The 10,907-nt window shown below is 50.2% G+C and overlaps 1 protein-coding gene across 3 annotated transcripts in view; it reads right to left on the reverse strand.

The window, feature by feature from the left end:
* Positions 1–5,796, reverse strand: part of ZHX2 (zinc fingers and homeoboxes 2) — a 78,637-nt gene extending 72,841 nt beyond the window's left edge. The window contains exon 1 of one of the 3 annotated variants that reach the window (XM_074847853.1): positions 5,455–5,796. The gene's annotated coding sequence lies outside the window, so the exon portion shown is untranslated. Of the gene's footprint in view, positions 1–4,441; positions 4,557–5,454 lie in introns of those variants that run through there. The other 2 variants (XM_074848018.1, XM_074847786.1) reach the window with 2 other exon arrangements.
* Positions 5,797–10,907: the final 5,111 nt, after the last annotated feature.

A 10,907-nucleotide genomic window follows, 5' to 3' on the forward strand; every position in this document is an offset into this window, starting at 1 on the left:
ACGTGCAATTTCTAACCATGCAGGCATTACAGATCACCTTCTTCCCCATTTGCTTCCCAACCCTTCCTCCCTTCTCCATCAGCCCTCCAGATGGCAAACACACCCCTCTGCCAAGCGTCAACACGAGTCTTCCCACTGCCAGTCCTGCTCGGGGCATCGCCTGCCAGAGGCAGCTCCAGCATGTGCCGTCTCATATGCGAATTCAAGGGGATGTTGCACCATAACCCATGTTCTCAGCTACCAGAATACCCCACCCCCCCGCCCCAGGAGGACTTTTTTTTAAGTCCCGTCCTGGTTACCAATGCCAAAACCACCTCTGCTTGCCTGTGTCGTTTTCCCTCTGCTCACTAACAAAAACCAGCCATCTGAGTCTTCTTCAGTGCTAAATACACAAAATCATTTCACACATCTCCCTCAGTTTGACCGGATTTCCCAGTTTCACCAGCAGACTCACAATACTGGCCATTTTATGTAAACTCAGCTTATGTAAAATTCAATTTTCACTTTAGAAACAGGTTTTGGGTTTCACTGTTCTGAGAAATGCTTGCCAAGTGCATCGTCTTATATCCAAACACACAGCGTTTCTTGAAACAACCCCAAGTGCAACTTTTTTAAAACAAAACAATCAGTCAAACAACCCTTTTGACTTGCAAAGGCATGGTGGTTTTGGGGAGGGAGGGCTGGGCTGGTGATTTCTGAACTGCCTCCGGATAGCAAGGCTGGAACTGAGCTCTCTTCCCTTGGTTTTCCATTTTGCTACACTTTTGCAAACCAAACTCTCAAATACTACCCTGTACAAAAAGTATTTGTAACATTCTGGAAATCAACAACTCTTTTGGCTTTTTCAGAAAAAAAACAAACTTACTGCTACCCTGGGACTGAACCATATCATGACATTCAGTAAACTTCAGACCTACCTATTTTGAAGGATTGATAAAATAAACTAACACCACAAATTAGTTCCAGCTGATGTGACACATGTAAACACACCTTGACAGAAGGCCAGCAATTACTTTAATGGTTTTAAGTTAAAGACTTTACAGATTATTTTAATGCCTACTTTTGTTTATTACTTACTTTCAATATGAACAGATACCATCACACAGATGTGATTGTTACAACCTTCAGTTTGCAGTAACTCTTAGGGCAAAAACACACTTGCTGAATTATCCTCACACTTGAAAGAAAGTCAAAAATATATTTACACTCTCTCCACACAAAAAGCAAAGGCTGCTTTACTGCAACCTGACAGCCATGCTGAAATCTTGGGGAATTCAGTTGTGACACTGTCCGTTTCTAAACAAATTCTAATCAAAACACTATTTTGATTTATTTTTCAGTGGATGTTTTCAACCCTTAAGTGGACACACAGGAAAGTAATTTAGACATGGGTCAAAACATCCCAACCAGAAGAGACTCCAAATAATATTGCTGAGGATCATGTGAGTTAGAGCAAAACTAAAAGGAATAAAACCCAAAGATGTCGCACATGCAAATACAGTGATGTCATGCCTGGCATTAAAATCTTCATCTTGTACGAGCATGAGCCAAACCTGCTGTGTTCTCATTCCAGCCTGCAGCAGTTTGAAAGTGGTTTGAAAATGTAAAAGGAAGCAAGTAACTTTGCTATATTTAATGTTAGCTTTCTTTTTTGGACTTGTAATAAAAACACAAGAAAACTACTTCCCCCTAACAAAAGAAACAAAACGTGACCCTGCCAACTTGGGCTGTCTCATACAATGGATTCTTGATTTTACAGACACTGTCTAGAAATTGCTGATTGTAACTAGGGTAAATAGGGAAAAAGAAGTGGTATTTTGAGAGGAAGCGGTTAGAAGGAGCATGCTCCTTTCAAACACCAATGACAGAGATGTCCCGTGGGATGAAACTCTGACAGGAGAACTTTTGGGGTTGGCAGGCAGGAAAAACGTCATTTTATGAAGGTGAGTAATCACACAGGCTTTGGCTGATAACTGAGCTATGCACATCTATATGCGCTTTCCGGCACTGAGTTCATCACAGGTGCAAGAAGAGAGGACAAACACAGAAGAGCTCTTGGCCATACATTTCTGCAGAAGCCTGAAAGGGGATAAACATGCACACGGCTGCCAAAGTAAAATACAGACCAGCCAACAACTTTAAAAATGTATGGCTTTTTAGCATTTATGTTCTTCCCGATTGCTGGCCGGTACCTTGCTTTCCCTGACCTGGGGATCAATTTGCAATTCTGTGTTTCAAAGAGCTGCTGAGTTCATACAACAGACTGAAGCCACATCTACATTAGAAAGGTTTCACCGGGACAGGAATATATTACACTGGCAAAGCACTTTGGTCACAGATACATCTTAAACAACAAAATTACTCCACGCAGCACACAGCAGTGTTACTTCACATGCCCTTTCCCAGTAAGGCTACGTATGAGAGCTTTCTGCTAGAGACATCAGACCCCTGCTAGTCACACCTCTGCCTGCACAACTATCCCAGCCCCAGTCAGGCGGGATAAACCCTGTGCAAAATTTAATCTGTAGGTCTTTTTAAAAACAAGATAACTCATTGACTAACTACATGTGGATTATTTGCGGGTGAGCTGGATGATGAAGCAGAGAGGGGCAAAGATTTACCATCATTTGCTGTAAAAGAATTATGTTGAGGCATTTGTCATTTTAGGTCTCAGCCCCAATTTGGAAATGTTTTGGGGTTTTTTTGTTGGGATGACTACCATTGCTTCACTAAGGATGTGCTAAAATCCCTTCCTGAACTGGGACCTTGACACCTGTGGGATGAAAAAATCAAATAGGAAAGACCAGTTTTGCGTAGCTGACGGCCTTACACTGTGACCCCGGCATTGCTGAGGGTGATCCCCGGTGCCAGAGATGCAGCTTCACCAGGCACCGCACGCTCCGCCACCCTCGCCTGCTGCTCCTCACCGCCCCACCTCGGGACCCAGCTGGCAGGAGGCGCTGACACCCAGCAATCCTGATCATCAAGTCACCTTCCCACCCAGCAAGAGTCCTCCTCTTCCCTCCCATTCCTACTTCTTTGGCTGCTTTTACTCCTTCTGCTCTCCACCTTCCAACCTAAAACTTTTGCAGAGCTCCTCTGCACAGCAGGGCCCTCGCAAGCTCGCAGGGTTTAAAAAAGAGTACCTGCCCGGAGAGGATGGGGAGCCTTCATCCAAGAGGTGCCTGGGCAGCCCAAGGGGGGAGGAAACCAGGGCCATGCCCCCCCCGCCAGGCTATCTCCTGAAGGAGGAATTCCCAGGCACAAAGTGAACAGGAAAGAGGCTCAGGAAAGAGCAGGGCAGAGGGATCCCCCAAAGTCAGGCTGGCACATCCCAACTCCACTTCCAAGTTTTGTTCCTAGCAAAGAGGGGAGAAAAAACTGTCTTTTGCTGTCTCCCTCATCCCAGAGGGAGAAAGAGAAGGGAAAAGAAAAAAGTAGGCTTTGGAAAGCAGATAAAACAAAAGGGAAAGTCATCCCTCCTAAAAAAAAAAAAAAAAAGTGGGTGCAACGTGCCAAAGGCCGAGTTTGCCCAAATCTCCCCATCCCGGGGAAAATAAAACGCCGGCGGAAGGCAGAGACCTTCGCCGAGGCTGAAGGAGGGATGGAGCGGGGCGCCCGGCTCTGCCCCGCCGCGCTCCCGGCTCGGCGCCGCCCGCCCGCTCCGCCCCGCCGCGCTCCGCCGCTACCGGCAGCGGCGGGGCAGGAGGCAGCGAGCCCCCGCGCCACGGCGTCACGGAGGAGCCGACAGGGAGGGGGGCCAGAGGGGAAAAAAATAAATTAAAAAAAAAAATCAAAAATTAAACCAGAAGAAACCGCTGCCAAGTCCGGCCGCGGAGCCACGCGTGGCAGCGGCGCCCGGGCCCCTCCTGCGCCTGCAGCACCCCCGGGGCGGCTCTTCCCCCCCGCCCCTCCCGGGAAGCCAGCGGCTCCTTTTTAAAGCCCGCACTGACAAAATCGCCCTGCTCGCCTCTACGTAACGCCCTGTCGAAAGCGGACGCCATATTTTGTGTTGCTGATGTCGACATAGACAAACGTAGACATGTTTTTTCCCTCCCCCCCCCCCCCCCCTTCCTCCTGCCTTCCCCCCCTTCACCCAAACTTGCGATCGGGAGGCGGTGGGGAGCGGGGAGGAGGGCGGGGGGGGGGGGGGGGGAAGAGGCTGAATGGCGAAAAATTAAAAATATATCTAAAAAAATTAAGAGCCCACCCTGAACAACCCTCCCGGCTCCCACCCCCCACCGGTCTCCCCCGCTCCCCCCCCCTCCTCCTCCCGGCCCCCGCCGGAGTCCCGGGAACCGGACAGTTTTTGCGGGCAAGGAAAAGTTGGGTGCGAGCGGCCGGGGCGGGAGCGCCGGCGAGTGCCTGTGTGCAGGGAGGGGGCCGGGAGCGCCGCGCCGCCCGGCGGGGGGAGGGGGGGCCCGCCTGGGAAGTTTCCTACCTGCGCCCAGGGCGGCGGCACCGACTGTCCCGGGCGGAGCGGCACCGGGGCTCCGCGCGCCGCTCCGCGCCGCTCCGCGCGCCGCCGCGGCAGCCCGCGGCCGCGGGACCCCGCGCCCCCCGCCCCCGCCGCGCCGGCCCGCGCGGAAACACGCGCGCACCGCCACGCGCGCACGCACGCTCACGCCGCCCCGGCCCCGCCGCGGAAAAAAAAAAGGGAGAAAAAAAAAAAAGGGAAAAAAAAAAGAAAAAAAAAGGGAAAAAAAAAAAAGAGCCCTCGATCGGTGGGGATCTACGCCAAAACCCACATGATCTCTGACGTCAGCGTGCGTATTTGCATACGATACCACCGCCGGCGCGGCCGCCGGGGTCCCTCGGCGCGGTGGAAAGTTGCGAGCGGGGCCGTGCCCCCCCCATCCCTCCTCCCGGCTCCGGCCGCTCCTCCTCCGGCTCAGCCCCGCGAATTTTCCACGCACCCCCCCCGCCCCCCCCCGCCCCGAGCGGTGCGCGCGTGGGCTCCCCGGGCGCTCCACAGCCCGTGTGGTGACACCGCCGGCCCCTGCCCGGCCCGGCCGGCGGCATCGCCGGGCGCTCCGCCGGTCCCCGCCGCGGCCCCGGTCCCACTCCACGGGCGGAACCACACGGACCCCGCTGATCCTCCGGGCGGAGCCAGGGCTCGCAGCGGGGGCGGCCCCCCCCGGCCCCGGGCGGTGCGAGCGGTGTCGGCGCCGGGAGGGTACGGCCCCTCCGTCTGGGGGCTGGGGGTGAGGACCCTCGGTCCAGGGTCGCGTGGGCTGGACCTCCCCGTGTGGGATGGCAGAGGACGTGGGGACGGGACCCCCACCTCAGCATGGCGGGGCTGGCCCCCCTGGTGTAGGACGGCGGGGGCTGGACCCCCGCTATAGGGGCGGCGGGGGCTGGACCCCCGTTATAGGGACGGCGACGGGACGATGAAGGGCTGGAGGAGGCTGTGCCGCTCCCGTGGGGCTGCCCCTCCGGAGCGGGACGGGTTACCTGGGGAGGTGGGAGGCATTTCTTCATCCTCGGCTTGTGATGGAATTTGGGTGGGCTTCAGGCGATGGTTGCGTGTTGCTTTGCAGAAGGTGGTGTGTATTTCCAAGGGATGCTGCAATCTCTGCTCCTCTGCTGCATCGCAGGAATCCTTTCCCCCATTTAAAACTGTCGTTGAACTCTCGTGCCTCTTTGCCTTTCTTCCAAAAAGATGTAGACAGATAGGACCCAGACTATTTTCTGTTTACTTCAATGAAGTAATTAAAAGAAAGAATTTACCGATTGTATCTTGCTACTAGATAGCGGATCTTCCAACAAGTCCAGGCTAATAGGATTTACGAGTAGCATAATCTCGCTGTAACTTCAGGGGTGTGCTATCTACGACGAGGTATCTTTGATTCGACCACATTAAATTAATATTTTAATTGTATACTTAGAGCTCCAAGGGCTTTGAACCTCCCCTCGCTCCGGCTCTCGCCCTGCCCCGTATCACCAGCCTGGTGGCACGCAGGGTCGGCGCCAGGCTGCGGTCCTTAACCCAGCCGGGCGATTTCGCTGGGCAGCGTTTTGTTTCCCTTCCCCGTGTAGGACTGGGGACCGGCTTGTAGTAGAGTGTCAGAAGAGGAGCTCTAAGTTATTGCAACTGAATAATCGCGGAAGAACGTAAATATGTCAAAGCAGTGTCAAGAGATTTCTTTGCAGGGATACCCTTATCTGAGTAGGCGTGTTTTTGACTGCCTGATTGAGTACAGTCTCTGCAAGTATTTGATAACAGAATGGATTCCTTCCTCCCTGCCACCAGCTCTGAGATTTCCGCTAACTTTTCCTCTTCTTTCTAGATCCAAGCTGTTCGGACGGGACAAGCACGGGCATCCTCTCCGCACTTGCTGGGGGCACGGAGGATGACCATTAGAGTTTGCTGGTGCTCACTGAACTTCGGTTTTCCTCCCTCGATTTTTTTTTTTTTTGTTTTGAACGGAAATTCTCTTTTCTTATAAATCCTAGTAAATGTATTTTGTTTAACTTCAGTAGCTGTTCAGCCCTGGAAATATTTCTGATTTTTGAATGCCTGGGGGGGAAAAAAAAAGACCTATTTTAGGGGGCAAAAATATTTCCCCCCAGGATACACTTTTTCCCCTACTGTCTCAAATTCCTTTTCTGTGATTTGGAAAAAAAAAAGACAAGCCAAAGTGTTTTAATAAGACTACTATCCTCATGAATATAAAATATTCTTGAAAAGGCAGATCAATAGAAAAGCAGGTGAAAAATCATCTGCTTGCTCTTGTCCTAATTGACAGTTACTTTAAGGCCTCTTTAACTTTTTTTGCATTGCCAAATGCAAAAGGCTCTTTGATTGATTGGGTGATATGGCGGCTAATGCTGCCTTTCAAGTGCAAAAAAGGGCCGTCAATGGGAGCTGAGTCCGGGGTTTCAGACTTTAAGCCCGGGTTGTAACAAAGACAGTTCTAACCTGAGGTCAAAGTGATCCATGTAGAGCCCCCAGTGAGATTCATCTGCCCAAAACCCTGGATGATGTTACACAAATTAGGAGCTGAAAGGTCATTAAAAATGGGGCATAATTCACTGTATTTAAAGTGAGGAGGATGTGGGTTTAAAATTGTAGCAGTTGCTATTGCCGTCCTAAATGAACAAACTAAGGCCAACTTTTGGGGACTGTGTGTTCAATGTTACCGTTAGAGAAGCTGCTCAGACCATGTAGGTAAGTCTAAGGATACCTGCTCGTGTGTGACTGCATTTTCCCACGTCAAAGTGCAAAATACAGTGCACAGAGATCTGTTCTGTGAAAGTTTTTCAACTTGGTCATCAAATTCCTCCTCTCTTTGAATCTTGAGCAGTGGGACCAACCGGCTGTGTGGCATCTGTGCCCAGATGTTGTCTTTTAGGAGACTTGTGGTTAGTCAGTTAGCCCTGACTCTGTCAAATTTAATTGAAGTTAACTGAAAGGGTCCAAAGTTTACTGAGCGATGAGAGAACAGTGTTTATGATTAGAGTTTATAATTTCAAAAGCCTTGATTCCTTGGGAAATCATGCACCCCCTGAAAAGTATCAGTGATGAATGCAACATGAATACTCTTTCTAACTCTAGGTATGTAACTCACTTGTAGAAACCTAATATTAAAATGATGCAGGGTGACATAACAAAATGGAAATTGCTTTTACAGAAGATGCAGAAAGGAAGTTTGTAATTTTAAATTTCTTTTGCACAAGGCTTCTCTTTTCAATTAATAACGCAACAGAAGCCACACTGATTACAAAGCACAGTGAACATACATGCACAATTTCCCAGGAAAGTGAGGGCAGAGCACTGGCTTGCTTTAAATCTAGTGCCCTCTCCATTTCCTCTGTGCACTTTCTCTAGATTTAAAGTGACATCTGCTCCATAAAGCCCTCAGATGAAGTTGCAAGCTCGCCTGTGAAATAATGCCTTGGTCAGAGATAATGAACTGTGTACTGATATGTATATATATTTTTTTTATGGTGAGGAGATGAGTGTCTGACATATGTATTGTCACATACGTTTCAGTCTTTTTCAGCTTAATGGTTTCTTTCTGACTGTTTAATCCTGTGAAATTGCAGGCTGAGTCAGCATTACAGATCTAATTCCCTCTCTTGGAGGTGCAGCTCCGAATTTTGCTCTGAAGACACTGCATAAATATCCTCGAAGGGAATGTGCATCCTTTAAGAGCCAAAACAGAGCCATGTAAATGAAAGAACTGGAGAGTCATTTTCTGTTGAGTGCGTGGATACATGTTTCTCATTTTTATGCTTGCCGAACAGTGTAAGATCAAGTGGAGTTTTGCCTATAGGGTGCAGCAGCAGATGGGTGGGCTGTGAGCTTCAGGATGTGTTTGCTTGTCCCAGGTGAGGTGAACCAACCCTAGGCTGGTGGGCCAAGCTGCTGCCTTAGAGCTAGTTTCAGGAAGAACCAGGCTCAGCTTCAATTGCTAATTTTACACCTTGCTCCTAACACCTCTTCCACCCCGTTCTTCTTATCCTGCACAGGTACTGTGATTCCCCTGATCCGACTTGGTGTTATTAACGACAGCTCAATAATGGAGTTCGGCTTTCTATATAGTCAGCAGTAGAAATCAAGGCAAAAACAAATTAAAAAGAAGTCAGCAGATAAACACTGCTACGGTTTTTTTTTTCCTCTTTTGTGGAGAACTTGATCTCTGTGCTGAGGGCAGGAGGGTGGGAGTGAGGCTTAGCGGGTGGTCAGTGTGTGTTATGCAGACCAGTGGCTGAGAAACAAAGCTCTTCAGCCTCCTGTGTTTGCCACTCACTCCCCAACCTGGGTGGTTTCGTTTTTTTCACCCTAGTAAAACAACTCCTGAAATCAAGCTTTCTCCTTTGCTAAGACGATTTGACGGTCCTACCGGTGTTGTCAATCGCTGAGGTGTGCAAATGCAAGCTGAGGTAGTGAGCACCGATCAGATGCGCTGTCTGCAAAATGAGATGTTAATATAAATGCACAGAAGAGCAAAGCAATATCAAGGTCTGATCCAATTATAAGGGCTGACCTTATGATTTGTAGTGCCCTTAAGCCGAGGGAAGCTGTCAGAAGGCAAGATGCTTCCCCTCAGAATGCAGGGCTGATGGGGAAGATTAGTTGCTAAGCCTGGATGGAGAGAATCCCCTGAACACAACCTCCTTAAGCATTTGCACTCATCGCCTGAGCTTAAGATGGGTCCTGGCAAGAGGCACGCAGGCATCTGTCTTTTTCTGTTTCAAAAACTCCAGGAGAGCTGATCACTTATCACGGGAACCATCTGGCTTATTCTTAGAGAGATCAACAGTTAGTCACTGAACGAACAAGGAACATGCTGCATTGAAGTCTGTTCTCCCCGTTAAATATGAGGACTCAGCCCAAGGTCCCCAAAACACCACGTGCGTTGCCTGCTGCAGGCAGAGGGGAGAGAGATTTAGTTCTGCCTTGAGGTTGCTGAGCTGCTGCGATGTGGAAGAGAGCTGCTGCGGCAAGCTGGGGGATGCCAGCATCTCCACAATGAGCTGTGGTGGCTGCGGGGATGGGGACCTGAGGCTCTGCTTCCTCAAGGTCACCTCTGCCGGGGACGGAGAAGCCTGAGGGGGGAGCAGGGCTACACCATGGCTCTCTGGAAAGCTTGATGCTGTCTGCTCTGCCTCCATTGTTTGCTGCTGATCTCAGTTCCCCAGCGCAGGGGCAATAGGTGGGACTGGGTTATTGCTCTGTGAAAGAGATGCTAAGGATGCAGGGCAAGGCCAATATAGGCTGCTGCGTGGGTCAGTGCTGCTGGGCTGTGAGAATTAGGGGGCCAAGGGGTTTCACTTTCACCTTTGAGGGGTAATAATAGTTCACCATGTCCCTGAAAGGATGTGAGTGCAAGCACATGCATGTCACTCTGGGGTCCTCATGTACTGTATTAAAAAGGGCCATAGAAGTACCTAAGCCAGCTGAAACTTTTGAAGCCAGGGCACTACACCTCCCCTTCCGTCAGGCAGTTTGTGTTTTAATAAAGCCTGTGACACCCTCTGCCTGCCTTCTGCCGCTCCTCTCAGGCCCTTGCAAAGGGTGGCTGGCTGAGCACCGCTGTGCTTTGAAATGCACCGATGCGCAGGGGGGCTTCGTTCACCCACCACTGCTCTGGGCCTCCTGCAGCTGGACAGGGTCCACCCTTTTTTGGACCCATCAACAACCCCCAGAGCTGGGTGAACTCAGAGCAGCAGCTCAGCCATCCTCCCCTGCGGATGGCCGGCAGATCCCATGTGAATCCCGTAACCTTTGCTGAGAGTAGCGGTTTGGGAATTTTTCTTTTCTTTTTAATGTCTTTTTCTATTGCTCTTGCTAATTACTAAAGCAATTTTTAAAATTTAAATGAGGGCTTCCTCCCTCACAGCCCATCTGCTGTGAAATCACAGCGCACATCCTTTGTGACAGTTCAAGCATCGCCATGGCAACGTGCTGTGATGTGATCAACCCTGAGTTATGACCTCACTGCAGGACTGGGCAGGCCAGGCTGCTTTGGCAGGAGGAATAAAAAGCAGCTTCTGTATTAACAAAAGTGGGATCTCTGCTACAAGCTGATGGGATTTGTCCTGGAGCAGACGGGCTAAAGCCCTCCTCAGAGCTTTTTACAGGACCTCAGTGATAGGGCTGGAGGGGTATCCACTTGAGAAATAATGTATGTCTCTCCTTAGAGAAAGCTGCTTTCTTTGAGAAGTCTTTTCCACCAGTTTATGGTACTATTTCAATAGAAATCCTTGGAATTTTAAAGACATTTTAACTCCCCCCCCCTCCCCGCCTCCCCCCTGGCCCCGTGGATCCATAGATTGGAAGTGATGGAGGCCAAACTCTCTTTTTCCTGTTTGGAGGCAGGTACTGCATGGCTGGTGGCAATGCATGCTTCACCTATGCTCCCCCATGGCTTTGCCCTGACCCCATCCAAAAGATAACA

Source organism: Strix aluco, chromosome 1 (genome assembly GCF_031877795.1).
Source record: "Strix aluco isolate bStrAlu1 chromosome 1, bStrAlu1.hap1, whole genome shotgun sequence".
NCBI lineage: Eukaryota > Metazoa > Chordata > Aves > Strigiformes > Strigidae > Strix > Strix aluco.